Source organism: Calonectris borealis, chromosome W (genome assembly GCF_964195595.1).
Source record: "Calonectris borealis chromosome W, bCalBor7.hap1.2, whole genome shotgun sequence".
Classification (NCBI taxonomy): domain Eukaryota; kingdom Metazoa; phylum Chordata; class Aves; order Procellariiformes; family Procellariidae; genus Calonectris; species Calonectris borealis.
The window spans coordinates 12,369,344-12,375,343 of NC_134351.1; positions in this window are offsets into that span (position 1 = coordinate 12,369,344).

A 6,000-nucleotide genomic window follows, 5' to 3' on the forward strand; every position below is an offset into this window, starting at 1 on the left:
CCGATTTTAAGTGATTTACAAGACTATTTCTTTTTGTTCCTTTTTCCATATTTTCGCAAATGAGATTAGCATAGCTCTGAAGATGCGGTTTTACAAGCAGTGGTTACACTACAGTGTAGTAGTTTTGTAGTAGTAGTAGTTTTGTTTGGAAATGTGGGAAAAGTGACAATTAGATGAATATTTACAAGGAGCTGTCTGCAAGTGAGTGTCCTGTACCGGTATGTAGTCAAGAATAACTTTGAAGCTTTGATAAAGTAAGTTGTAATGTTGGTCCTGAATTTAACACACCAAAGTAATTGTACTTCTGGTCCAGTTGCTACCTTCAGGGACCAAATTAATCCTCTTCATTTAGAGGATGTATAAGGATTTTAGAGCAGATCATCTAGACTCGTAATGTAATTCTGGAGCTATTTTAAAACTCTGAAATTTGGTTAGAGAGAGTTATGGTGCATATTGGAAAAACGGCTTTTCTGATTAACCTTAGACTTTGTTGAGGCAAGGTTAAAGATGCACTTGTAAACTGCAGATAAATAAATAAATGCTAATAAAAGAAGAGGTAAGACTGAACTTTCAGGAAGCCTGGATGCTGTACACCTGAGGTGTGTAGTGCTTGTCATTCTGAGACATCAAGCAAGGAGAACTTTTTTCTAATTACTACACTGTTGTTAACTGAATTAATAGATTCAAGACTGAAGAAATCTGTGTCATTAAAATACTTATTGTGTGTGTACTTCAAGCTTCATGAGCATTTTTACACAGTGGAGGGCTGTAGCTTTACCATTTAGAAAGCAAGCTGCAGGCTTGTATTTCCCTGAAAATACTCCACATTTGATGCAGAGGTAAAGGTTTAACTGTTTACATCATTAGGTTCTCAGCTATCTACTGTTGTTGATATTATCGTTTATTGGTGTTCAGCTGTCCATACAATATCTCATAAAATGAAAACATAAGTTCTGGACATGTTATTTAATCTTCTAGTTTGCACAGTTGTCTATAATTGTGGCTCAGTTTTAATATTTTGCCATTTCACTTCTCACACTTACAATGGACACAATTTGTAAAAATTACTTCCTTCTCGTGAAGTATTCCTCAGATGATCCTCAGTAGTTTACAGTAATTACTAGTTCTTGCTCTGGTTTTCTTGGAGTTGGTTCCATTCTCTTTGGTATCTGCTTCCTTTTAGAAAGTATTTCAATGAAGCCAGTTGTCCAAATCTCTTATGAAGCCCTTTGGACAGTGCTAATATGCACTTCTGATGTGCCTGCATGATGCGCTGTCATCAAGAGGCCAACTTCAGCCACTTGCTTTAGCTATGCCTGTCTTGGGGTAGCAGGAAAGATGCTATGATATCTTGAGGCCCTGTCCAACCCTAGTTTTAGTGGTTCAGTGGAGGTTTCCTGGCATGTGGCAACTTGCGTAGCCTTTATTCTCAAAGAGAGAGAGAACTTCATGTTGCAGCGTAGCTGGAGGAAATAATGCCAAGTGTGCTGTGTATTTTTTTTTTATGAGTTACTTGCATAAACAGGGCCAGCCATTCCCATGTTAATTCTTGCTGCTGTCTGCAAACTGCCTTCAGAAAGTAAACAAAAAACAGCTTATCAGTCTTTGGGTCTGGCTAAACAGCTTTCTTGGGAAAGAAAAATCAGCCCAGTATTTTACTGCAAAAGTCCAAGCAAGCTTCCCAATGAATTTGTGGTTGGCATAAGCTCATGAGAAAGGAGGAGCCGGGAAATGGCGTGCTCTAACAAATCTGGTAGTGATTGCCACAGCCAAGGTGCCTTGCTTAGCTGCAGAAGCATCTAGTCTCCTTTTCAGAATTCAAAGCTTTTTGGTGTCTGTGTTATTTGGTCTCCTTCCAAGCCTGAACCTTGTCTTTCATATTCATCTGGAAGTTCTTCTCAGATTTAAGATTTAAACAGCAGAGCTATGAGACAGTGGCATGTGGCTCAGCATGGGTTGTACAAGCTTTATGAAGATGCTGGGGACAACTTCTAGTGGCAGTCCTTGTTGTGTCTTCACTGTGGTAACAGATCAGAGCAGGTGGTGATCTCCAGTCTACTGAAGAGGATGCTCCTCCTCCATCACTCTGAGGATCCCTTCTCTCCTGAGCTGGGCCTTTTCCCCAGCTCTCTCTGGGAGGAGGTTATTGGGCATCTCTTCATCTCTGAAGAGGAGGCTGGTTGTCAGGGTGCCTGCAGTGTTGCTTAGCTCAGCAGGTCAGGGTTTATGGGTAGGTGGGGAATACTAGTCTCAGCATGCCAGAAAAGGCAGGTGCTGTTCATGCTTCTCCAGGCTGAGATGCTGTCATGCAAGGGCATAGATTACTTCAGCTGTCTCATTATACACTTGTTAATAATTATTAAATGACCAGATTTGAAAGTATATTCCTGTCTGACAACTGTGGAAATTAGGTTTACAACTCATTTATTGAGAATGATTTGCTTTACTGCACTTGCTGCCTCTTGTTAATCAAGCTACTGAAGTTAGTGAAGGGAGCAGCAGTATGACTGTCCTGCACCAAAAGGTTTACTTGGAACAGGTGAGACTGAGGACTGCTTGGTTGGCTTGCTGAGAACAACGAGGCACGGGGTGCACCATGTCTGGAAAGGCACCCCAGTTCCCAGAAGAGCTCACCCCCTGTCATGGAGGGGCAGAGCAGCCAAGAAGCTTGCATAAGGTTATGTGTTTGCAATTTCTGTAACTCCCTTTGCAGCCTGCTTAGGTGCAGGGATAAAATGTTGGCAAAGTGAGGAGAACGGGGATCAGCATGCAAATTAAGAGAAGCAGTTTAGTTAAACGCTGACATGCTGACATCGGTCGAATTGCTGACAGAAAGGATGGTCGTTTAAAGCAAGGCAGAGCAGTACCTCTCAGTGTCTGAGGACAGTACGTCAGGGAGTTGGGAAGATGAGGAGATACCACTGGGAGAGCCAGAGCAGAGAAGTACAGGTCAGCCCAGTACTAGGACTATTTAATCAGGGCTGCAGAATAGTAGTGGGATTTTTGCTTGCTGATGCACAACCACGAGTATGATTTAGAGTAGCTGGACAGCTTTCCTGGCTAGTGCACTTGTGTTTGAAATCCCTGTCTGCATGGGAGTCCACCATGAAGGACTGGGCTGGGAGGCGATTGGTGGCAGCTCAGAGGTGGCCACCTTCCCTCAGGGATTTGTTCTCGGAGCCGTTTTATCTGTCACCACTGCGTGTGGCCGCGGAGAGTGTGATCAGGGCAAACGTCTCCCTGCTGCGGCACTTCAGATTTGGAAGGACTGAGAATGAGTTTGTCAGGCACTGAAAAAATAATCTGTTAAACTACTGAAGGGTATATATGTGTGTGTGTGTATACATGAATATATATATATATGTATATTCATATATATACACAGGTATGTTTCTATATAAATATACATATATCTAACTGGGACTTGTGTAGCAGCTACCATTCCCCAGGCAACTCCCATGGCACTCTGATAGGGGGGGGGGGGAAGGTGTGAGTGTGTGTAAATGCTGCTGCTCATCCTTCCCTCCTCCCTTGTTCTCAAAGCCATCATTCCTTCCTGGCCACTGCTCATAAGACCCTACTGTGAGCTGATCTGACTTGCTAAACATGGTAACAACAAAAAAACCCCTAGGCTTTCTCACTTGTTTTGTTTTCTGCTATTGCAGTGAGTTGAAACAGCTCATAGAGGGGTCACCTATAGTTGGTGGCTGTGAGTTGCTAATTTGACTCACTGGATCTTGTGAAGCCATGCTTTAAGATGCTTTCTTTTTGCATATAAAGGTGATGCTGTACTTACCTGACAGCTCCCTGTTGCCTATCAGGCAGCTCTGCTCCCTGGCTGCATATTCCTTCCCCTGTGCTAGTTCTGGAGCTCACCTGATGACACAGATAGCAGAATCAATAACTGCACCAAAAGGAAGTGATGTTCTTCTGCCAAGTTAATGAATTGAGTTAAATCTGGTTGCGTAGCAGGCAGATGTGTGCCAGCACTAAGGCACAAAGGAGAGGGTGGGGAGAAGCAGCCACACTGCAGGGCAGGAAGAGGCCCATAAATTCAGCATAGCACAAAAGCAGCAGGAGAGCATGTTTTTGATGAGGCATCCTGGCCTCCTCCCATATTGCAAGGCCAAGATTTGCTAGAAGCTGTAAATTGCTTTTCCCTGCAGCGAGGGAAGAAAAATCCAAGAACGAGTGAAAAGTGTTTTAGCAAACTGGTCGCTGGGGTTTATGTTTCTAGTCTTTGCCACCTTGCATTTTGTAGACCTTTTATGCACCAAATAGCCAAGCACCATAAAGATTTCAGGGGCTGCTTATCTTTTTAGTGGCAGAAGTGGATGTGTCCTGAGATTACTTTGATGGAAATATAAGTAGCTAAAGTAACTACTGAGTTGAGGGGGAGGGAGAGAAGTTTACATTGTATATACATATACTCAATATACTAAAACCATTTTTATGACTCCAGCATTGTATAGCTAACAGTTAATTGCATCAAAACAAGAAAGGACTAGATGGGGTTGGTCATTATGATTTGTTTTGTCTAACAACATTGATCTTTATGCTAAACAACTGGAAAAAGGGGGGTGCAGCTTGTCACCAAAGGTTTTTGGATAGGTATTTCGTTTTGCAACTTGTATCAACCATCATTGAAAATGCTTATCTTGCACCTCTTCATCTTAGCTCCTGGCGAAAGGGAAGCAAAGCTCATTTAAATTACTTGGCAAATTACTGCTTTTGCTTTTCAGATTTATATCAGCTTGCACTCCTATCTAATTAAAAAAAAAAAAAAAATCCTTTATTTCCCTGAAGTGTTATTGTGCCAGCCATTGCAAAAACAAGCATGCTAAGCCTAGGAAACCACAGCACTAAATAATTCTGGCCTTTGACAGAAGTGTAAGATCTTAGAAATAATACAGTGCTTTTCAGGGTCCAAGATTAGTGTTCATTTTCTTGAGGAAAAGGGAAAAAAACCCCAAACAAACAAACAAACAAGCAAGCATTTCAAATAGTCTAATTTAACCTGACATGGATTTAAGGTTTTGGGCAGGTTTTCCTACACAAGAGAACAGGAATGTATTCCCCACAGCTTACCATGTAGTTTGAATTCTGGGTTATACTGCTGTGATCTGTTATTCTGGAGCTCTGTTTAAGTCCTACCTAAGTTTTTGCTATGCTTAAGCCATAATGTTTGTATATCTCTGCATGTTACTTTTTCACTCTTCCCTTTCATACAATCATAGAATCGTTTAGGTTGGAAAAGACCTTTAAGATCAACACGTCCAACCATACACCTAACATCGCCAAGTCCACCACTAAACCATGTCCCTAAGCACCTCATCTACACGTCTTTTAAATACTTCCAGGGATGGTGACTCAACCACTTCCCTGGGCAGCCTGTTCCAAGGCTTGACAACCCTTTTGGTGAAGAAATTTTTCCTAATGTCCAATCTAAACCTCCCTTGGCACAACTTGAGGCCATTTCCTCTCGTCCTATCGCTAGTTACTTGGCAGAAGAGACCAACACCCACCTCGCTACAACCTCCTTTCAGGTAGTTGTAGAGCGCGATGAGGTCTCCCCTCAGCCTCCTCTTCTCCAGGCTAAACAACCCCAGTTCCCTCAGCCGCTCCTCATAAGACTTGTGCTCCAGGCCCTTCACCAGCTTCGTTGCCCTCCTCTGGACACGCTCCAGCACCTCCATGTCCTTCTTGTAGTGAGGGGCCCAAAATGGAACACAGTATTCGAGGTGCGGCCTCACCAGTGCCGAGTACAGGAGCACGATCACCTCCCTGCTCCTGCTGGCCACACTATTTCTGATACAGGCCAGGATGCCATTGGCCTTCTTGGCCACCTGGGCACACTGCCGGCTCATGTTCAGGCAGCTGTTGACCAGCACCCCCAGGTCCTTTTCCTCTGGGCAGCTTTCCAGCCACTCTTCCCCAAGCCTGTAGCGTTGCATGGGGTTGTTGTGGCCCAAGTGCAGGACCCAGCATTTGGCCTTGTTG